The 24,418-nt window shown below is 39.0% G+C and overlaps 1 long non-coding RNA gene across 2 annotated transcripts in view; it reads left to right on the top strand.

The window, feature by feature from the left end:
* Positions 1–21,877, top strand: part of LOC139042806 (uncharacterized) — a 64,657-nt gene extending 42,780 nt beyond the window's left edge. For both annotated transcript variants that reach the window (XR_011499945.1, XR_011499944.1), the window contains 2 exons: positions 20,939–20,993; positions 21,608–21,877. This is a non-coding gene — a long non-coding RNA (uncharacterized lncRNA). The remainder of the gene's footprint in view (positions 1–20,938; positions 20,994–21,607) is intronic.
* The last annotated feature ends 2,541 nt before the right edge of the window (positions 21,878–24,418 follow it).

Below are 24,418 nucleotides of genomic sequence, written 5' to 3'. Positions count from 1 at the left end.
CCTGAGCTAACATCTGTGTCAATCTTCCTCTATTTTGTATGTGGGACACTGCCACAACATGGCTTGATGAGTGGTGTGTAGGTTCAGGCCCGGGATCCAAACCTGCAAACCCCGTGCCACTGGAGTGGAGCACACAAACTTAACCACTATGCCACTGGGCCAGCCCAGAAGCTGGATTTCTGCAGGAGCTTCCTGACTGAGCCCTCTGCCCCTAGCCTCAAAAGTCTCTGTTTCATCTACCCTTGTTGATCATTCTGGCTTCAAAAACCTCAGTGTCTGTGTCTTACCAAATTCAGTTCAGATGTCTTTGGTTTTTCAAGGCCTTTTGTCATTTTTTACCTTATATATACCTTCTTAGCTATTTATTAATGCACACGTGTGAGCAAGTTACTTGATCTCTCTTTACCTCAGTTTCCTTTCCTATAAAATGGGGGTACTATGGTACCCAATTGGAGGGTTTTTGTGAACATTAAATGAGTTAATACATGTGAAGGGTTTAGGAGACTTCCTGCTTCTTTGCTTCTTAGAAAGTTCTCTATAAGAGTTAGCTATTAGTAGGAGCCATTATTGCTCCCATCGCTTAGCCTCTGAACTAGCCTGGGCTCTGCTTTTGTGCCTTTACTTGTGTTGAGTAACTGCATCACCTCAAAAGATAAAATGACATGCATCAAGAATAAGCAATTAAGATAGTGGAGAGACTAGCAGCATATATTGGGTCTGTGTTGGACATGTCAGATGTACTAACCAGCAAAGTGCAGAGTCTCCTCCTAGCTGACCACACCTCATACACATCATCCTAATGGGGAATTGGTGATGGCCTGTTCTTAGCACAGGAGAGGCCATCTGGTTGGAGCCAAGGTGGCCCAAGAACAAAGGGCGGAGTCTCTACAGGGTGGGGAGTCCCCTGAGATGACCTGGTGTAAAGGCTTTGCCTAATAAGGCAGTAGGAACTAGTTAAGCCAATGAGATTAGCTCCAGGTGAAATCTGGATGGGAAAATACAATGAGCATTGGCTGGGCAGGACGTGAAGAAAAACAGAGCAGACAGAAGGAAGCAGAGGTGCCATGAGGGAGATGGCATAGGAGTTATGAGGAGACAGAAGCACGTTCTGAAAGCACCAAGGGAATCTGCGCGGATGAACAGCTCCTGTCCCAATATTGTTTATTGCCTCTTATAATAACTCCTTTTCCAAAGGAGGCCCTCTTAGAACCCCAAGAGGCAAAATACAGAGGATCATTTTCAAGAAATTCAAGGAACAGCAATGGAGAAAGATGTGTACTGAGATGTAACTGCCTCTCTGAGGGAGTATGGATGAGGCCAATAAAATCATAACCAAAGAGCTCTGTTTCTCCAACGAGCTCCCCTCCACTTTCTTCCGCCATCAGCCAGATTTCCTTCAGCAAAAATAAAGTAGAGATACTTAAAAGTCAAAGGTAGACAGAATATGCAGGCCCAGGGAGTGTTCACATGACTGTTTCATATTACATGTTGGTGTTTGATTGCTGTATTACTTTCCAAGCGTGGCCGTAACAAAGTTCCACTAACTGGATAGCTTGAGGCAACAGAAATTAATTTTCTCACAGTTCTGGAGGCCAAAAGTCTGAAATCAAGATATCATCAGGGCCATGCTCCCTCTGAAGCTTCTAGGTGAGTGTCCTTCCATGCCTCTTCTAGCTTCTGGTGCTTGCCAGAAATCCTTGGCATTCCTTGGCTGGTAGACATATGACTCCAATCTCTGCCTCTGTCATCATGTAGCTATCTTCTTCCTGTATGTCTCTCCCTTTTTTCATAAGGACACCAGTTATATTGAATTAAGGGTCCACTCTACCCCAGTATGAACTCATCTTAACTAATTATATCTGCAATGACTCTATTTCCAAATAAGGTTACATTCTGAGGTACTGGGGGTTAGAACTTTAGCATATCTTTTGGGGGGACAAAATTCAACCCATAGCAATTACTAAATCTTTTTTTTTCAAATTGCTTTGAGTTAAAGAAGTTTATTCATTATGGCAGGATGCTCACTGTCCACCAACAATTGTGTTCCCCTTTCATCATGAGGTGTGACTACTGCAAGGCAGCTGCCCAGCCTGGCGCTGTTTTCCAGCTGCTCTTGATTCAGATATGACCATGCCACTAGCTCTCACCAATGAAATGTGCATCAAATTGAGTTTCTCCGTTCAGATTGGGTCTTCAAAAACACTGGTACCTCTAGTATTCTCTTTTCCTGAGACAGAGGACCTGAGGCCTTAGGGAATGGCAGATCTCCATGGAGGAAAACTACCTGCCCAGGGACTGGAAATATCCAAATTGGTCTACTATGAGTGAGAACTAAAGTTCTGTCCTGTTTAGTTTAGCCATTAAATTTAAGTGGTTTATTGTTACAACAGCTAGCATCACTCTAATATGCTCAAAAGTCATGATTGGTTTTCCTTTCCTTATATTCTCATGGAAGTTGATATTCTGCTAAATAAACCTTTAAATTCCAATATGATTTTAAGCTAATGATGGAAAGAAAGCAAAAATATATATATTATCCCAACTTTGGGCAAACTATAGGGATAGATACTATATACTGTATTTCCTCCAAAGTAAAAATGCCTTATGTATTCCAGATATGTTAGTTATATTAGTAATTTAAGTTTTAAAACTAATTTTTTGCTTACTTTTACATTGCTATTAACAGTGAAGTAACTTGCAGTCTTTATACTGCACAAATAAGGAGAAGATTAAGAATATGGAGGAGGCAGTGTGTTCTTCATGGGTATTTTCTTTTCATTCATCATTCCAACATCATGCGGTCCTGTATGGTTTTAGAGGAGAATGGAAGGATGTTCTGGTTTCCAAGTGCACAGACCTTCAGCCAGATATCTTCATTGTGTGCCTCTTTGTTCAATTCTATTGGCTCAGACATCTCTGGTGACTAGTTCTGGCACCATCCACATTTTGGTATCTCAAGAAGAACATGAGGAAGCTTAAGAGATGTCTCAGGAAAAAAGGCAACCTTACCCTGTATAGAGATTTTAGAATAAAACACTCATGCCAAAGGCTTGGAGATGGCAAAAGGTCTTTATAAAGGGATATTTTCATGCTTCAGACAGATTTACCTAGAGCAGAGGTTCTTCACCTGGGGCAATTCTGCCTCCCAAGGGGGAGTTGGCAATGTCTGGGGACATGTTTGGTTGTGACAACTGTGTGTGGGGGAGTACCACTGGCATTTAGTAGGTAGAGACCCGGGATACGGCTAAATAGCCTACAATGTACAGGTCAATCCCCCAACAAAGTATTATCCAGTTCTAAATTTCAGTCATGCTGAGACTGAGAAACCCTGACCTAGATTAACATGTGTGAATTCGTATTTAGGTACTCCTTTTATGGAGTTTACTTCATTCTCAAAGCTGAAGTTTCAAGTAGAATAATCATGAGAATTCTAAGAATAGTACTGACTAACTTTCATTGAAATCTGACTATGTGCCAAGCACTGTGATAACTACTGTACATAAGCAGGAGTGATTTACATCGGTGATATATAGCAAGAAGTGATTTACAAATTCCCAAATCTCAGCTTTGTTTTGGATGCAGAAAATAAAGACGAGAACCTAGGCAACAGAAAATTAGAGATTTTTTTTACAGTAAATTTAGAACTTGATTTAAAAGTCATAGAGACACTGAATAAATCATCAAAGAAGCTTAATTCCATGAGTTCTAATACTTTTAGAAAAAACTAAACACAATTAAGTATGTTACTCCAACATGAACAAGTTGAAAATACTTTATCTTTTTGAAGAATATTTAGCCTTATGAGAATGTTCATGATATAATTTTCAATAAAAAATTCAGCTATAAAACTTAAAGAAAGTATGATCCCAATTAACAGCTATGCCTTTTTGATAAATGAATGCATCGACAAAATTAGTGGAGAGAAAAAAATGCTATGATGAATGAAATACACTAAAATATTGTCTGGTTTTTGAGAGTAGTTTCTTCTTTATTTTGGTGTTTTGTAAATTTCCACATTGAGTGTGTATTATGCATTACAAAGAGGAAGGGGAGAAAAAGAAAAGGGAGAGACCAAATCTCCTTGGACAGAAACTATTTTAATAACATCAGTGAATAGAGAGACATGCTTTTGATTGAACTATTTATGACTATTAATATTGGCTTCATTAATTGTATGGAATTAATTAATTGTATGGAATATTCATTAATTGTATGGAATAGCTCTGGTGGGATAAATGACCCTCTTTCCATATTTAAGGAAATTTAAGCAAAATTAGTTATTAGTGCACCTAACCAAATGTGCTTTGGAAGCCTACATTTTCTTTGTGTTGTATTTATTTCTGTTGGGTTTTCTCTTGAAAGTATATGAAAAAGAGAAACAAACATTTCAAATATCAGTGACAATTATTTCAAACATTCTTAGGTATTTGGCTAAACAGAGACAAATTTCTTCCATTTTTATTATTTGTATTTAATGGTTCCTTGACTAATGAATCTAAAAACTGATTGTTGAGAGAAATTATTTTCTGCTTTCACCTCTTTTTTTAAAAATTCCAGTTTGAGAGTTTTCACGACTCAGACATCTTAGAACTCTGGCTTCCGACCACAAAAGCCTAGGATAAATAGTATGCAGCATTTAAAAAACATAACTCAGTATTTTGAGCTTTGTCCTTGGGAATGCAACAAAGCACACTCAGATTCAGGAATCTTCTCTGTTCAGTTACAAGCACTGATGAAAAGACTCTGATCCAAACATAGGAATGGTCTCCCCAAAGATGAGAAATAATTTTTTCCAAAATAAAGCTGACAGGATTTTGAAAAACAGATACAAATTTCACACTGAGTTAGCAGAGAGGCTATTTCAGTTAGGGATGGTAAAAATAAGAAGATTATTTCTCATTTCTCTTTATGATTATCAAAAACATTTAACCAACATTGTACTCATGTGGTGGTAAACCAGTGGTTCTCAATCAGGGTGATTTTGGCCCCCAGGGGACATTTGGCCATGCCTGGAGATGTTTTTTGGTTGTCACAACTTAGGGGTAAGGGCACTACTGGCATCTTGTGGGTAGCGGCCAGGGATGCTAACCTTGAAATGTGTGTTCAGTTGGGTACACATCTCATTGACATTGATCCTATTTCCAAGTCGGATTTAGAACTTTTAAGGCATCTGTTACTGAGAGCTGACGGGAGCCCTGAAACCATGAATCCAAGACATTAACACACAAACTATGTAACTGTAGGGGAGGAAGACATTTCCTCTACACAATGTGGGTTCATCTGGCCGGAGGATGAATTAAATTCACGTGAGACAGAATAGCAGGAGAAAATTAAACAAAGCTTTATAACATGTATACATGGGAGAGGCTCAGGCAAGCTGAACAACTCACCAAAATGGCTGAAGTCCTCACTTAAATATCATATCCAGCTAAAGACAAAGGAGGATGTTGGGGGTGGGGGGAGTCACTTACAGGAGGTTACCAGACAAGCACAATAAACAAATGCAGATTTAAGTCCTTGCCTTCCCCATTGATTAAGAGTTTCTAGAGATAAGGTCATCCCCCCTTCTTCCTGGTAGAGAGGGAGATATCTTTACAGATGGAGAGTTCCTTTACAATGTAAATGTCTCTTACAAAGGGTAAGTAAATTCTACTCTTAAGTTGCTTTCCTGTCTGCAAAGTAACCAGCCTCAAATAATCATGCCAAAGAGACATATCTTGGGGTGGCCAATTCCAGGCCCCCACATAACTTATAATTAACTTATAATTATAAAGCTGATAGATTTTTAGAATTTAAATTTGCGTACATTTGCTCCTACATGGGAATTTTTCTTATATTTAAACATGGACCTAAACATTACTAAATTAGGAAATGCACCAATCACTAAGCTATTGTCTCTCAGCCCAAACTCAGTCTTCTACACTCTTCTCTCAGATGGTGGGACTGAGAGTCTGCAAGCTTCATTTCTCTTTTCCAGTTGCTTCCCTGTTGTGGTTAGACAAAAGAGTTGGGGGCTGCAGGGAGATCATGAGGCTGGAGGGGTTTGCTCTTTACTATTTGCTTCTTGTTCCTGTCAGTACCACCCTGGCAATGGCTCTTCACCTGGCAGTGGCAGTTGTTTTAAGTTTCCAGGTTTGTTTTTCATATTCCCAGAACCAGCCTCATTGCGCTGCCTCAGAGATACCAGCACCAGCCAACCAGTGCCCCTCTTCAAAGGCCTGGGTCCCAGTGCTATGCAGCTCCTCCTCTAATCTTCTAGGCTCTGATAACCCCAAACTCTTCCCTTCATTCCCTCAGCCCTAGGGTTCTTGCAGTTACTACATCTTACCTCAGTGGGCCCTTTATGTCCCTTCAGTACTTCCATACCTGTTCAACCAATTCCTTATGTCAAATTCTTTCTGATAAAATAGCTGGTGTGATTTTCCTTTTCCTGACTGGACCCTGATTGAAAAGTTAACTTTTTACGAAAGATTACCACAGTACAGATGTTTACCCTCATCTGAAATATGAAGAAGTATGAAAAACATAATTTTTAACCCTGCTTAAACTTTATTTTTTTAAAAACTACCAGAAAACGGATGAAGCTACAGGTATTGTTGTTTACAGTCTGCTATTTTATACCTGGTTTCTTTAGGCTGACTGAAAATAATGGCAAATATATGGAATTACATTCTGTTTCACCCGTGAAAACCTTGTCCTTTGGACAGTCCAAACCATTGGACTGTTTTTGGTGACATTCTCCAGTTCCCTTCAGACTTATCAAACACTCCCTAAGGTTCATAAAGGATGGGCTGCCATAATTATTTTAGCTTACATCACTGGGTGCCCAACCACTCTTCCCTATTATCTAGAGCAACCAGACACAAAATGAAAACTCATTATCCTCAGAGTATAACCCAACTCTGCTCCTGAACATCAAGAATTTGGAAGGAGGTACTAAATAAATCCTGTGAGAGTCTTGAATCCTTCTAAAAGGATTGCGTCTGTGATGGTGGTACGTTTCCACCAAAGAAGGCATCAGAGACAAGGTGTCACTTGAGTTGGATCTTAGGGGGTGAGAGGAAGTGTTCTAAGTGGGCAGCGATGGGGAGGAACCGTTGACATGGGGAACAGCGTAAAGAGGAGACTAGATGTTTGGATGTGGGGAACTGTATGACCTGTCTTGGGGAATGCTATGAAGGGAATTAGTTGTGTGAGCAGCCCCAGAGTCGGGAGGGCAATCTATGTGATTGCTCATGCTAGAGACGTGGGCTATGGCTAGGTTTGGAGGCCTTATATGCCATGCTAAGGAGTAGAATTTATCCTGCAGCCTAGGGGAAGCCACTGGATGATTTTAATGAGGGAATTGACATGAATAGGTCTGTGCTTTAGATAAATGCTTCTGGTAGCCATGAAGAGGGTGAATTGGAGGAGAAGGGCATTTGAGGCTGTGCGAGACCCACGTGAGGAGCCATCTCTTTATCCAGGTGGGAGAAGGTAAGACCATGAACCAATGTGATGGCTGTGGAGGCAAAGAAAAGGAGATGCCAAGAGGTTCAGCATTATAATAAAAAAGCTTAGTGAACACCCAGAAGCTGGGGAGAAGTAAGAAATGACAACCGAATAAAAGATCCTTTACAAAATGAGAAATATAGACATAGTGGGTTGGGGGCAATTTCACCTTCTCTCTTGTCTGCCAGTGACACTCTTCCTATCACTTTCTTACCACGCCTTGCACATGTTAGGTACTCAATAAATATTTGTTGAATGACTTCCTTAATTAGGCTAACCTTCTTCAGTTGCCATTCTCACACCTCTATCTTACAGAGAAAAGTTTTTTAACTTTGGTTTTATTTATAACATTTGAATTTCTATAGTAGATATGGACAATTTGTAACACGTGAAAATAATATGTCAGGAATAGGAAGCATTCTTTTTATTTTCCTCTTCTTTCCTCTTTCTCCCTTTTTTGGAAATTCACTTTGACATTCTAATTAAAATGTAAAACCCCAAACCAAATAGACAGCAAAAGTTTTAGGTGTTTATTATAATGATGTGTAAATTCCCAAGTATGCCTATAGCAGAAGACAAGATGACGAGAATTTAGTGATGAAGACTTAAAGGGGGGGGGGGTAGGTCTGGCAACACTGTGTGAATGTGAGCATTGTGCTTCTACAGGACGCAAATTGGCCTCAAGATAGTAATAAGAAGAAGGAGGAGGCGGAGGGGGAGATGATGATGGAGATACTGAGCTCAATAGTACACTTAAATCTGCTAGAAATCATGTTGTAGATATTGATCACGAGTGCTACTGTAACGAGTGCTATTTAAAAACCAGCTTTGAGTGTTGTTTGGAATTCATGTTGTGCTTAAGTGTTTTATAGTTCAAAAACTTAATAGTGGACTAGGGGAATGGGGAATGGGGAGTGACTGCTAATGCACCAGCTTTCTTTTTGGAACGACGAAAGTGTTCTGGAATTAGTATGATGGGCGCACAATTTGTAAATATACTAAAAACCACTGAATTGTACACTTAAAGATATTTGAATAGTAGTTTTAGCTCACGGTTTAATTGTCACTTTATGGTTTGTTAACCAGATCAGAAACCTGTTTCACTTGATTTTTAATAGGTTTTATTTCATTTTATTGCTATTTTTGAATAGCTCATAGATTTACTCGATTTAAAAGGCAAAATACATGAAACTCTATTTCTTGAGAAGTTTTACTCCTATAAATATTTATTCTTATTTCCCACTTTTTCTTTGCAAAAGGTATTGTTCTATATACAGTGTTGTATGCCTTGCATTTTTCACTCAACAATGTAACCTGGGCACCTTCCCACATCAGAACATAGAGAATTTTCTGACCCTTGGATTTACTGTTGCATAGTATTCCATTAGTGTAAGCAAGAGGATTTATTTATTTATTTACTTTTGCTGAGGAAGATTCTCCCTGAGCTAACATCTGTTGCCAATCTTCCTGTATTTTGTATGTGGGATGCCACCTCAGCACGGCTTGATGAGCAGTCTGCAGGTCTGCGCCTGGGATCTGAACCTGTGAACCCTGGGCTGCTGAAGCAGAGTACATGAACTTAGCCACTGTTCCCCTGGGCCGGCCTCTGAATCATATTTTTTTAAAGCAAAGAAATAACGCTATCAAAACAATGTCTTAGGAAGTTCCATTTATCTTGGCTTAATAAATAGTCAGACACCAATGGGAAAGAGGAGTCTCCTGGCCTCCTCTCCTCTTCTGAGTTTTATAAAACATTTTATAAAACATTTACTAAGTGGAGCTTTTTTGGGGACAACTCTTCACCTTTGTTTTCTAAGTTAATTAAGAGGATCTCTAATGATAGAGATTTTGATCCAAGTACAAAAGTGAGAAGTCAAGGCAAGTTATCGCCCTCCCAGTGTTGGTCAACAGGAAGTTTCTCTTTTGGTTTTTCTTCATGATTGTTGCTGAAGGAGCCAATACTTTTTGGAAAATGGGCCTCCCCTTGATCCATACAATGTCAGTGACTGTCCACATTCCTTCATAGTCATTTCCACTGAACATTACGGTTCTTAAGGAAAAATAAATATGTCCTAATGCTTGTTGATTTCAGTCTGTGTTTTCACAGGTTATGTGAATCGACACCATTTTAGGCAGTTCAGATTTGCCATATGAGGCCCCCTGACCAGATGTGCAATGCTAAGCCAACAGCATAGTCAGCAGAATTGCCTATGAATATGAGCAAAAATGAGTGTTTCAGATAAGAAGTGATCTCCTGGACATCATGCCAGAAAACAACTGCGTGAGTTTAGAATTCTGGCTGAGGATTTCTGAAACAAGTCCATTTCATAACGTTGGTTGCTTCTTTATTCTTAACAGCTTTAGTTTGTCTGAATTGTGTGTGCCTGTAATTTGCCATTCACAATGTCAACTCCTTTCTCCCCTATATTTCCCCATCTTGTTCCCTTTTCCTCCAGGAGCCTTTGATCTCCCTAATCTCCCAAATTATGCCCAGAGATGCAGACCCTAGCAGTCTGTTCTATTGGGCCCTCACCATTAAAGCACATCTTCCCTCCCTTCAAAAGTTTTTATTCATTTTCCACCTCTTTTCAACCTGTAGCCAGAAAGTCAGTGTAGTATAGCAGAAAGAGGTGGACTTTGAAGTCAGGAAGACCCAGGTTCAAAAAACAGCTCTGTCTTGATGGCTCAGGAGATTATTTCACTTTTTAAGCCTCATTTTCTCATCTATACCACATGAATCAATGACTAAATGCTTACTATAGCTGAGGTTTATATAATATAATGAATATAAACTGTAGTATGTATGTATGTGTATATATATGTATGCGTATATGTATGTATATACATATAAAATGCCTGATACATAAAAGGTGATATACAGACAAATACCCAGACAAATAGTTGAAACTAAACCTTCTGATCCCCTTTTTTTCTTTATTATTCCTTGTTTGGAAAAATTACTGTTATTCTATGTGTGTATACAGAGTATATTTTTTCCCTGTTTCCATAAGGTCCTAGAACTGTGATTTTCCAACTTTAATGTGCATACAAATCACTTGAGGAATCTTGTTAAAATGCAGTTTCTGATTCAGAGAGTCTCAGGTGAGCCTGAGATTCTGCATTTCTAACAAGCTCCCAGGTGACGGTGAGGCTGCTGGTTCATGCACTACATGCTTTGAGTGGCAAAGTCTTAGAAGGAAAGTTCACAAGTGTAGTGTTAGGAATGCATTCAGTTGCACGTAACACAACAACTGAAAGCGTCTTATCAGGATTTATTCTCACGTATCAAGGAATCTAGAGGTGGCAGATGGCTACTAGCATTGGTTTTGTGGCTCCATGATATCAAGTCCAGCATGGCTGTGATTCTCTTGCTTTTCCCTCATGCTTGTTGGTGAATGACCACAAGATGAATGCTGCAATTTCACACTTCATAATCACATTCAAGGCAGTAAGAATAGAGAAGGCCCATGCCAGCTGTTTTCTTTAATCACAAGAGCAGAAGCTTTTTCAGAACCCTCTGAAAGCTTTGTCTTGTGTTACACATATCATCTTGGTGTCACATGGCCAACCCTTGCTCCAAGACAGTTTGGGAAAATGAGTCTTCTGGGAAGAAGGAGAGAATGGGTATTGAGTAGGCAACTAGCAGGAACTGTTCTATCTAGGTTCATCCTACTTTTGTTAAAGAACTTCTATATAGCTTTTCTCTGATACCTAACCTCTAAATATATACTTAAAAGATACTTAGGAACTGCTATAGACTGAATGTTTGTGTCCCTCCAAAATTCGTAAATTGAAACCTAATCCCCAATGTGATAGTATTTGGAAGTGGGGCCTTTGGGAGGTGATTAGATCATGAGGGAGGAGCCCTTATGAATTAGATTAGTGCCCCTATAAAAGAAACCCCAGAGAGCTTGCTTGTTCCTTGCACATGTTCTATGTGAGGACATGACAAGAAGATGGCCATTTGTGGACCAGAAAGCAAGCCCTCACCGGACGCAGAGTGTGCTGGTGTCTTGATCTTGGACTTCCCAGGTTTCAGAACTGTGAGAAATAAATTTCTGTTGTTTGTAAGCCACCCAGGCTAGGGTATTCTGTAACAGGAGCCTAAAAGCTCTAAGCCTGTAACACTAAAGATTTACTTAGCTGCTCCAATGGATCAATTGTTTTTTACAGTTCTTATATCAAACGAGACTAATATGATCTTCAATATTACACAAAATATAATTGTGGGTAAATAAAATCAGCTTTCAGTTCTTTAAGAAAATGTTCAAATTCTTACTGAACACAGACCACATCACTTCACTTAAGTAATTTGGACTCTCAAATACTTTAATTTACATTTAATTAGGTCTCAGTGAAGGAATTAGATGTTGGGAATAATAGGTCAAAGGGAACATGGGAATGTTAATCCCCTAGCTATAAATAGAAGACTAGTGATACACAGTAAACACAGATCAAAACTAAGTTCAAAAGGCATGTCTGAAATAGACTCTGCAAATGGGACTTCTAAGGAGGAATTATTTTAGTCAAAATAACTCCAGGTCCTATTTTAAGAAATAATACATGTTACAGTAATATATTTAACTAGTGGCAAATAAATTAGTGGATGTCTAATAAAATTGCGTAAAAAATAATTCTTAACATGAAAAAGACAAGCAGATTTACTTTGTAAGAAAGTTGAACAAACTCTTTGGAAATGGGAGACAGAAACAAAATTCCCATCAATATTAAATTAATTTTAATATTAAATATCAATAAAATCAGATTTCAATTATTCAAGACTATATTGACATTTTCACCAACTTTACTTAATGAATCAGTCAGTCAATACACATTGGATCATTAAATAGTCTAGTAGATGCTGGAAACTAAAAGTTTAAGTCTACATAATTACCTCTGTGTCTTAGGGTGGCATGAATCCCCCAAAAAAAGTCCATTTCCAGAGATGATGTGCAAAGACATGGCTTTGGCTTTAGATCCAGCTTTGGGTTTAAAACCTGCATCTGCCACCTTCTTCAGCTGGCTGACCCCAGACTATTTCCACACTTATTTCCAATGTTGACCACATAGGATTGTCCTCAGGGTTAAACGAGAGGATGTAGGTAAGGTGACAAGCATGCAGTAGGCCCTCAAAAACGTTCTTCTTTCCTTCTCTGTACCTTTCAGAGAACACTCATTCTGCTTTCTGTTGCTTGGTTTTCTGTTGTTAGAATATCAGAAAGGTGCTTTGGGGGGAAGCATAGTAGGGAAGACCATGAGATCCTACTACAATGATTCCATTATTTTAAAGTATTGGAAGTCCCTAGGACATCTGAGATAAAGACTAAAATAACATCTAAAAGAAAATGTAAATGATTTTACAATTCTCTGCTCTTTCGTCATTTGGAAGTCTCAACCTTTAGCAAACTTTGCCATACAGTACATAATTAAGAGCTGATGAATTCCATAGACTAGATTAGGCTCAAGGACAGCTTCTTTTGCTTCATACTTTAAGTAACGTCTTTTTAAAAATTCATGTCAGTTAATGTCTGAACTTAAGAAGTCTTATAGCAGAGAGAACTTGGGCAGCAAAGATCATGTCTAAAGAAAGTGGGTGTACCAACACTGCAGAAATGAGAAGTAACTTCCTACTTGATGTTTTGAAGTAAAACTGGCACATTCTGGGGCCAGCTCCGTGGCCAAGTGGTTAAGTTCACGTGCTCTGCTTCAGTGGCCCAGGGTTTCACCAGTTTGGATCCTGGGCGCAGACCTAGCACTGCTCATCAAGCCATGCTGAGGCGGCATCCCACATAGCAGAACCAGAAGGACCTACAACTAGAATATACAAGTATGTACTGGGGGGCTTTAGGAAGAAGGAGAAGGAGGAGAAGGAGGAGAAGGAGGAGAAGGAGAAGAAGAAAGATTGGCAACAGATGTTAGCTCAGGTGCCAATCTTAAAAAGAAAAAAAAACTGGCCCATTCGCCATTATAGCAATATCACATAGGCTGGTTTCTTCTTTTATGATACAGGGATTGGCATTGCCAATTGTTTCTAAGGTCATAAAAATGATTGATCATATTCTTGATGCAGGATTAAAGCTGGCAGGGGATAGAGGTAGGGCCAATTTATTCATTATATCCTATGAGCACATGATTAAGGCTTTGGGGCTTTCCAGGGATTTAAAAATATTCAAGACAAGAAATCAAATTTATGGGCTCAAAAATACAAAGTGAGAACTGTAAAATAGAAATGAATAAATGTTTGATTAAACATCCACAAAACCTAACGTTGTGTCAACTTCAATAATTAATAAATTTAGTATCCATAAACACTTCATTACATTGAAAACCATCTGTAAGTTACATTTTCTCACTCTGTGAGAGTTGGTGTGTATGCATGATCACTGCTGAGAAATTATAGCCAATTCATAAATCAAAAGTTACTTGTAGCCAAATATCATAAAGCATAATTATAAAATCCTTAACTTTTTTTACAGCAATAAATTATGCTTCCTGTGGGATGTGGGTTTGTTTTAATATGTTTTATATAATGTAGAATGGAGACTCCAAAAGTAAGAGAGCATATTTAGTCCAGCCCTGGTGGTAAAGACTTGGTTGTGTATAAAAAGATATGAGTTGGTCAGCACCCATCTTACAGAAATCCTGTAACTGAGTAACATGAATATGTTAGTATTTGATGTGCAATTATGGCAGTTATTGGTAGAAGAAATTTCTCAGTTTTATGCTTTAATGAAAGATTCACCTTTAAAATCCTCTCATCATCCTTGTCCTGTGTCCAAAGTCCTTACTGATTCCACCTTTTAAGACTTTTCAAAGATAAAATTCTAGGCTTTGTTTTCATGTAGTGTCATAATTTACTCCTAACTGACCCAGTTGTCTACACCTGTTAAACTAACACTTTGTCTTCCTTGTATCAACATTGCCCTTTCCCATTGCCCTTCTGAATAATCCTTCACTGGAATGATGCTCCTTCTTTTTAATCCTTATTCGTTCATGAGTTCATTCAACATTTATCGAGCCTAGTACGTGCTGGGCAGTATGCTAGGTTTTGGGAATGTGAAGGTGAATGTAATATAGTCTCTGCCTCAGAGAACTAATAATCCATCACCTTGCTACTCAAAGTGTGATCTTTGGACCAGCAGAGTCAACATTCCCATCACCTTATAGAAATGCAGAATCTCAGGTCCCACCCCAGACTTAGTGAATCAGAATTTGCCCTTTAACAAGACTCCCAGGTGATTCGTATTCTGAGAAGCACTTCAGAGTAAGCAATGATAGACAGGTAAATATCTGATAAAGAATGGTACATTATGCAATAGATGAATGTACAATTCAAGTGCTACTCATTGGGCTCAGCTACGTCTTCCATGAAGCCATTCCCACCCACTCCAGCTCACAATTCCTATTTCTGAATGCCTGCTTTCTAGTAGTACAGCCTTCTACCACCCAGCTTAGTCCTTAATCATAGACCTTTCTCTTGTTTGCTGTTGTTTTCAGCATGGAATGTTCTTCTTCCCAAATGGAGTTTCCACTTGCCAAGAGTGGGGGTATGGACTTACACTCTGTACCCCAAGAAAGCAACTGACATTTGCTAAGCAATATAACTAGCAAATACTTTTGCTTCATCAGCTTAGTAAACTACTAAGCTCAAGTAGGCTTCATCTGCTGAGAAGTCTAGAGAATATTCTAGCTGATACCATTCATGGCAGTTGAAATATCCTCAAAAGAGAGATTAGATTGGGTCTATTTATCCATATGAATGAAAATGAAGTCAAATATTTCTCCAACTACCTGGAATTGCTGTTATGCAAACGTGAGCAACTGTCCAAGCAGATGTACCCCAGGCCTGCTGGAGCTCTGTTTACTGGGTGAAAACTCAAGGAAAGAGAAGCAGTGGCCAGTGTGCAGGTCTCTAGGGCAGTGCACAGCAATCTAGCAGGACCAGACATCAGACCCTAGGAGAGGGCAAAAATAAAATAGAGAGAAAGCTTAATCCAAAGGATAGCAGGAGTAGAGAAAAGAGAAAGAGAAAAATTGGGGTAAAGGTAAAGCAAACAATAAGATGGGAAAATGCCCAAATAGTTTGTAATCACAATAATTGTAAGTAATCCTCGATTTAAAATGCAATGATTAGTAGCCTGAATTTTTTAAAATCTTTTTCTAAGTTATATTGTTTACAAGAAACATATCTAAAACAAAAGAGCACAGAAATGTTGAAAGTAAGATGATTGGAAAGATTATATCAGACAAATATTAATCAAAAGAAAGTTGGTATATCCATGGTAATATCAGACAAAATAGACTTTACAGCAAAATTTATTACTGAGGGCCATTAAATATTAATAAAAGGTGTAATGCATCAGAAATTTTGACAATTTAAAATATATTATCTAATAACATAGCTTCAAAATCTGTAAGACAGATTTTGGTGGAATTTTAAGGAAAAATAGGAAACTTACAATCATAGGGATCATTTTCACCTTTCTTTCTTAGTAATTCATAGATGAAGAAAACTGTAATGATATGGAAGCTATCATAAACAAGCTTGGTCATATATATATATAGAGAGAGAGAGAGAGAGAGAGAGACACTATACAAACGACTGGACAATACATATTCTTTTCCAGCACACATGGAACTTTACAGAATCTAACTGCAGACTGGAACATGAAATAATCCCAACAAATTTCAAAAAACCGTTATCATACATCTCATCTTTTCTGATCACAACTGCATTAGAAATCAAGAACAAACAAAACAAAAACATACCCCACACTTTTAGAAATTAAGAAACATTAAAAATATATACACAGTTCAAAAAAGAAATCATATTGGAAATTTGAAAATACTTATAATTTAAAGATATTAAAAATACTACACACAAAATTTGGGGGATGCAGTGAAAGTGATATTTAATGGGAAGTTTATAGACCGGGATGTTTATATTAGAAAAAAAGACTAAAAATAAATGAAACCTCCAAACTAAGGAGTTAGAAAAGAAACACAGAATAGGATCAAGGAATGTAGAAGAATTAGAATAATAAATATAACATAAATTAAAAGAAAGATGTAATAAAGTAGATTAAAATAGAAGCCAAGTTGTTTGTTTTAAAAGACTAACAGTAGTGACAAGCAACTGACAAAATTCATAAAATAAAGAAGGCAAATTTAAAAATCCCACTATTAGAAATATAAAGAGGGCTGATTATAGTTGCCACAGAGATTTAAAAGCTAAGGAGAACCCCTGGATTAGAGCGTGGGCAGCTCTTCCGCAGGAGAGTTTGGAAGGAAGAGTACATGGCCTAGATTTAATGCTGAGACAAAAAGGAGGAAGTCTGATTTTCTCAGTGAAATAAGAGACAGGGACCTCAGAAGAGAATGAAGAGGGCAGATAGAGACTACAGCTCCTTAACTATCCTGCAAACCACTGTGACCGATCTTTTTTGTGCATTCTCATCAGAATTTGCTCCTGTAAAAGAAGTACAGGCATTCTCCTTGACGAAGACTTGGGAGGCATTAAACTTAGCGGCGATGACGCCTTCGCCCAGAGCATTCGGGCAACCCCTCTTTTGAAATCATGCTTAGCACAATAGTGGTGAGTGTATGAGAACGTATTTAATTTTTTGACTCAGATAAAAGCCACTTTGGATCAACCCTGATAAGAAAGATGAGTGAAGGTGAAAAACATATATTTTGAACCAAAGTAATATGTAATTTTAAAGTAAAGAAACAAGCATTATTTGATTCTAAACTGACATTGGAGGTCCTTTGTATAAAGGGTTTTCACATATTTTAAGCAATAACAACATAATATCCATTACCTCCATTGGTGGTTATATTGGAGAACGCACTCAGCTGACAGATTTTTAAAAAGAAAATTGAGTTACCTCACTCATGATAATTGCTCATTTGATGTTTGTTGGATTCAGGAAACAGATTAATAAACCCACTTAATATTTCATAGGTGCTCAATAAGTGGCAGTTATTTTATCAATGTTTAATATCTTTAATATATATTATGTGTTAAAGAAAACATATGGTTCCTACTCTATAGAGTCTATTTCTCGATGATCCATTAAACAAAAACAGCACTAGACTGGGGTGTACACTATTATCTTTAGTTTATTATTTAAGCTTTAGTATCTGAGTGATATTTAAAGAAATTGTGTACACCTGTAATAGTCATAGAAGATTCTTCACATCCAATAAGATGATTGATCCCTCTCTTCTTTATTATAAGCTTATTTCTGTGCTTGTCTCCCAAGATTAGGGTAACATCTTGCTGATGAGTTGAATTGAGTTAGCTGGGAACTAGGGGTTTTGTTTTCCTATGCTGTAAGCAAGGAATAACATCAGTGGCACTAGAGCCACCAGATTTATCTAGTTCAATTTATGTCACCGCTATTCTTTCCTGATGCTTTACAGTATAAAAATCTTTTCTGCTGTCAGAACGTGACTGTGTCAATTTAATGGAAAGTAGCAGGTTTATTAATCACTTTAAGGTTATGGCATCATGAGGCTCGTGCACAGAACGAATGAACAGAACATCACATGACTGTACTTCAGTCTAGAAGTTGATTTGTCCAAGTACTGTACGCACATTGGTAGGATAAACATTTGTATCCATCTTCCTCTTTATGCAGCCAGTAGCTCACAGAGCAGTGCTTTTCCATTTGGATTCCATCATTTATTTTGTTTGTCACTTCCTGGCCCTTTCCCATGCGCCAACCCCAAAGTGATAATTCAGGTTTCAAAAAACTGCTCAATAGGTCACAGATAAAGTTCTCTTCTCTTGCTGGCCTCCTGTTCCTTGCTTGCTTTACCTCTGTGTGGACAGTGTAGAACTGCATCACAACACTCACACTCAAGGACAAAATATGAGTGAGCCCTTTGCAAGCTGTCCGTCCATCTGCCAATATGGAGAGCACTACTTTTTCATTTTTAGCTCAAAGTCAGGAAGTTTTGCATCAAGAAAAATGTGCCTTTTTTTGTTCCTGCATAGAAAGAATAATTGGTATCATAAAGCAACAAGATCAACCCAGGTTTTCAAGATCAAGTCAGAGGCTTGAGTTCTAGGCCCAGCTCTTAGAATATAAATCTTATGAGGAATTTCAACAGTCAATGTTCTCTTTCCTTCATGACTTTTTCCATTGGTCACTCACCTGTTCCCAGGGCATGTTATACAGCTGTGTACAAAATGGCATGAAAACAGTGCCAAGTTCCCAGAGAGAAAGCTAATGGTTAAGGCGTTATCAGTGTAAGTCTTCTTCAGTGTACTTCTGGAAGAGTTCAGGTTTTTAGCACAGCAGGTCAAACTGCTAATGGTTAAAAAAGTTATTGTCCTTTTTGGCTGAATACAACTAATTTTGGAGTTCATTTAAAAACTAATTTCCCACATTTTATAAATATTTGCCTTCAGTCTAAATTGTAGGGCACACTATAAATTATGTCAAAATAGCAATAATATTTAATAAATCCAGATGCACTGTTCCACATAAAAGAATGAGGATTTTCCTTATTTATGTTGGCAGATGAGCAAAACAGGTGAAGCTTCCATTTAGTCCCACAAAAGCAGTTAACAATTTGTCTTCCATCAAAACAGGAAGGAGGGGCCGGCCCGGTGGCCTAGTGATTAAGTTCAGGGTGATTAAGTTCAGGGTTCTCGGCTTTGGCTGCCCGGGTTCACGGGTTCAGATCCAGGGCGTGGACCTACACTACTTCACACCCATGCTGTGGCAGCGACCCACATATAAAGTAGAGGAAGATTGGCACAGATGTTAGCTCAGGGCTAACCTTATTCAGAAAAAACTAAAAAACCAGGAAGGAAGTTTCGAGGGCGACCCTTCCATATGAGGACTGTCTTCTTAGCCCCTTGAAATGTAGGACTCAGGCTGTTATCACATGACCTCCATCTGACTCCATTCTCTGGAGATGAAATGGGGGCCAAGGGAGTCCAGTAATTGAGAGGGTCTGCATTATATTGACCATAGATCCCCAGAATCTGGATAATTCCCCAAAGACACACAGACAGCTAAGTGAGCTTCAACAGATCCAAAGAGAAAAGCTAAGAGACAACAGTTAGGTGGGCTCAATGGATGGGCTGTTTCTCTTCCTTAGGACTCTCTCTCCCTCCCTGATTCCGATACAGTGACTGTAGGCTTCTGACAATGGGTGGCAGGCACCACTGTCCACCTGGAGCTGGAGTTCCCTCTACTTGTTTAGTGTATTTAATATATGGAGGGAAAGAAAGCATTCATAAGGTGCAGTGCCTTCTGCTTGCTCTCTCACAGCCCTCTGTGGTGAGACATTGGTATTGTTATCTGTGACATTCTGATAAGGAAGCAGGCTCAGGGGAGTGGAGTGGCCTGTTGGAATCACCCAGCAAGTCCCAGATAGAGCAGGAGCTTGAATCTCCTCTCCGTTCCCAGCCTGTTCTGCATCACTGCCTTCAGAAAGGTGCCACCAGCTGATCTTCAGATATCAGAATGCAACATCATATCATGAAGGCAGACCCTCTGCTGCCCTAAACACTCAACGTTTTGTGAGACTAGACTTTGAATATTCTCTTGCATTTGTTTAAGCTTTTAATTTCATTATTTAGACCTTAGATCCACAACTGAGTAACTTATATTTGACAGTGCATAATATACTATCCCCTATGTTGCCCATTTAAAAAATTTTATTTTCCTCTCACACTACACCACCCAAACAGGTTCAATATATGTCTCTATGTATGAGTATACCCTTGAAAAATCCTCTTTCATGGCCCACTATTATCATCAGTCCAGGCACTGTTTCTTTCTTGTTTTATTTTGTCAATTTTCTTCTTCATTCTGTACCCTGCCTGAGGCAAGCACCCTAACATGGTTAATATATGTCTTTGGATAAGAATGTATTCTGGGAAAATATTCATTGTTTTGTATTTTTATATTTATGATTTTTATTTATATAAATGCTGTTGTATTCTAGATCTAATTCTGTTTCTCATGATTTTACTTAACTCTGTGTTTTTAAGATCTATTCATTTTAAGGTACTTTTAGTTCATTACTTCTGATCATTGGGTGGCTTTCATTTTGGGGCTTTTAATTCATTTTGGGGTCACTTTTGCACTATGGTTTGAGATATCAATACAAATTATTTTTCTTCATAAATAGAGCCAATTTTCCCAGCATTATCCAAGAAACATTATTGTCATTGGTTTTGAAGGAAATACATCAGGGTTTTTTCTCTTTCCTTATTTTAAAGAGGTTTAAGTTGAAATTAATTTAAAATGCTTAACACAGTACCTTAAATATCTTGCTTTATTTCTTGATATGGCTCACCAAAACTAAGTCTATTCAATTCAATTAAATGAATTTGTCTCGAGCAACTACTCAGAGCTAAGTATCACACTGAGTACTAGGAAACCAAGATGAGTTAAAGCCAATGTTCCTTTTTGCTTTATAGCCTCATAGGGGAGACACTTCCATGAACAACATAATGTGAAAATGCAATAATGAAGGTACGTACTGAAGGTTATGAGAACCAAGAGAACTTCATGGGAGTGATGTTCAAGCTGGGCCTTGATTCTTAAAGTAGGTGTAAGTGCTAGACATTTTTAAGGATGTTATAGGTCACATTCCACAAAGAGGGAAAGGCCTCTTTAAGATACCAAGGTGTGAAAAGAGAAGTTGTGTTTTAATAGCAGACAGGCCACCTCCTTAGGAAAATGGAAGGGTGTGAGGATGGAAGACTAAGTTAGGGGTAGGTTATGACTGGTTAAGACAACACATGCTTCCGAGAGCTGGTGGTGGTCATCGTGGTGCTTAACTGGGAGAGTGTCCTGATAAAGTTTGAATTTTTGAAACAAAACTTTGGTGGCCAAGTGAATGCAACTGGGAGAGGAAGAGGCTGATGTCAGGGAGACAAGTTTAGGAGGCGATGGTAGGAGTCAAGGGTGAAATGGTGAGGGCCTCTAGCCCACGGCAATAGCAGTGATGATGCAGAGAAGGGGATGGGTTGGAGAGGTATCCACAGAGCAAAATTAATTTGCAAACCACAAATGGATCTGAAAGTTGACTAGAAGGCCTCTGGATTGATGATTTTGATTGGTCTGATTTTCATTTTGTTTAACAGGGCCATGACCTGGGAAAAAATGGTGCTGTGTTTTAAAACTGCAGTCATGTATGTATGCTAGGGGATAGAACTTGAGAAAATAACTGCTCTTTGGTTTAGGAGAACACTTAATGGGCCTTTGGGCTCTGCAAAGTTCTGTCCCTGGACCTAGTCACAGATCAGGAGTTTGAGGAAGATGGAGCTACCTGCTTTGTGCTTTGGGAGAAACGGATTTGAGGTCTTAGAACTAGGGGCAGAGGAGCGAGGCTAAGGCCTGTGGAAAGAGACTCAATAAGAAGTTTCTCGGGGCCGGCCCCGTGGCCGAGTGGTTAAGTTAGTGCACTCCGCTTCAGTGGCCTAGGATTTCGCCAGTTCGGATCCTGGATGTGGACATGGCACTGCTCATCAAGCCATGCTGAGGCGACATCCCACATAGCACAACCAGAGGCACTCACAAGTAGAATTTACAACTATGTACTGGGGGCTTTGGGGAGAAGAGGAAAAAAAAAGGAAGAAGATTGGCAACCGATGTTAGCTCAGGTGTGAATCTTAAAAAAAAAAAGAGAGCTTTCTCCATAACAGTTATAGCTGGGGAAATCCAGAAGAGTGTTGATGTCCAATTTTAAGTGATTTCTGGGCCTATGTGGCAATTCCTCTCCACTTTCTTCGATCTTTGGTAGACTTTGCTATATAACACAGCATTTCTTTGAGTTGCATCTTGGCAATGAAGAAGGGGGGACTCTGTACACCCAACCTAGGGCAAAGTAGTTTGAGGACAAAGGTAGCAAGAAGCCTGGAGAGGTAACTGAGGATGGTGGGGATGAGGAGTTCAGGTGAGGAGTAACAGGTGTCCACCACTACATAGATACAGCCGGAAAACCTTAAAAGTACTGGAGCAGCATCGGGGGTGGTGAAGTGGGAGAGACCCTAGACTCAAGCTACTTCATCCGGATACTCGAGGGAACCCACCAGTTCAGAAGACTTGGACACTCCAGGTAAGAGGAAACCAAACACTTTAGATCAGAACCCTAGATATGAGGACTCTAAACCCAGCTCGGAGTGACTCTGTGTGCCCCCAGTTTCCTCAGTGACTGAGGGAAGATGGGTTACATTGGGTCCAAAATAACTTCTGGCTCTAAAATTGTTATTCTAAACTAACCTGGTTGTTTGGCTGCTTTAAGTGCTAACATGATAAATCTTGCAAATGGTTTTCAGAGTTTTGTTCTGGTCCACCATATTGACACTAGTGTCAAATGTGTTCTCTTGGTGTTTTCCTTCTCATTCCCTTTTTGATGCTTTTATTTCACTTAAATGGGAGAATGTGCCTGCTTAACACCCCAAATGTTCAATCAGTGCAAATTTTTTGTGCAACCACAAAAAAGGAAATACTGCATTTTTTAAAACTTCAAATTGGTTTAAGTTATTCACTTCACCATAGCTGGAGGGGATTTAGTCCTCCTTTTGCCAGCGGAGCCATGTCTCCCTGTTCTGACCACGGCCTTGTAAGTTCTAGAATAAAGAGCGTACCTCCCCCTCAGTTCCATTTTAAATGACTCGCATTCCTCTATGACAATCCTGGAATTCCTAAGCACCTTCTCTAGGCTGACCCCTTACTTTACCTCCAGTCCTTTGGGGCTACTGCTTTTTTCACAATTGTGTACTTGAGGTTGCCCTCAAAATAACTTTTATTATGAAGCTTTTCTTTTTTCACTGTTCCAGAAGTGAGATGGGCAAAATAGATACTATTTTTATTTTCTAAAATTAAAAAAAATAATTGTAGAGGAAAAGTATTTGCTTGTACTTTTCTAGCCAGTGCTAGAAAGAAAATATATTTTTATTTAACATCTGTAATTCCCATTAGTAGTTAAATTCCCTAGAATGCAAGTCTGGTTATATGCACTGATGGATGTTCAAAGGGCCCCCTGAAAATAGAAACAATAGAACATGGCCAGTCAAAATTCAAGGTCCAAATCGGTCCACTTGCACCCTGAACATGCAGTTTGGAATTGCAACGGACTGAATGTTTGCATTCCTCCCAAATTCATATGTTGAAATCTTAGCTCCCAATGTGATGGTATTAGGAAGACCTTCATGAATGGGATTATAAATGCCCTTATAAAAGAGACCCCAGAATGCTCCCTCACCCTCTTTCTGCCATGTGAGGATACAACAAGAAGACAGCCAGCAGCAATCCAGACGATTGGCTCTCACCAGAGGGCCAATCTGCAGAGGGCTCTCACCAGAACCCGACCATGCTGGCACCATGATGTGGGATTTCCAGCCTCTAGAACTGTGAGAAATAAATTTCTGTTGTTTATAAGCTACCCAGTATGTGGTACTTTGTTATAGCAGCCCAAATTGACTAAGACAGTACTATTGGAATGAAATCTACAAAGAAAAATGTAAAGAGAATGGTGAGCTCTGTAAGGAGCAGGTTAGTGTTGATCTGCGTGAGTGCGAGCTCCCGTGAGCCAGTGAAGGCTGCTCATCACGTCCTTGGAATAACATTCCCGGTGAGCTTGGTGTCAAGGGCCCATGTGACTTATTTCTTACATTGCATGCATCAGCTTCTTGGCCATGGGCACAAAATAGGAATATAATTGCCTGGACAAATGTGCACTTTGGAGGAAGGGCATTTGGCTAGTGGATACACCTTAGCTTTTTTCTTCGGCACTATTTATACCAGCTTTCCGAGCAGACTTTATCTTTTTGGTAACTAAATATGCCAAGGCATGACCTGCTTGATGGGGAAATTGTAGTTAAATGAGCAATTTTATTTGAAACCTGCTGCAGTGTCTTATGGCCTTTGGACGTAATCACCTGGTATTTACC

The sequence above is a fragment of the Equus asinus genome, chromosome X, assembly GCF_041296235.1.
Source record: "Equus asinus isolate D_3611 breed Donkey chromosome X, EquAss-T2T_v2, whole genome shotgun sequence".
NCBI lineage: Eukaryota > Metazoa > Chordata > Mammalia > Perissodactyla > Equidae > Equus > Equus asinus.
This window is presented reverse-complemented; position numbering and strand designations above follow the sequence as displayed.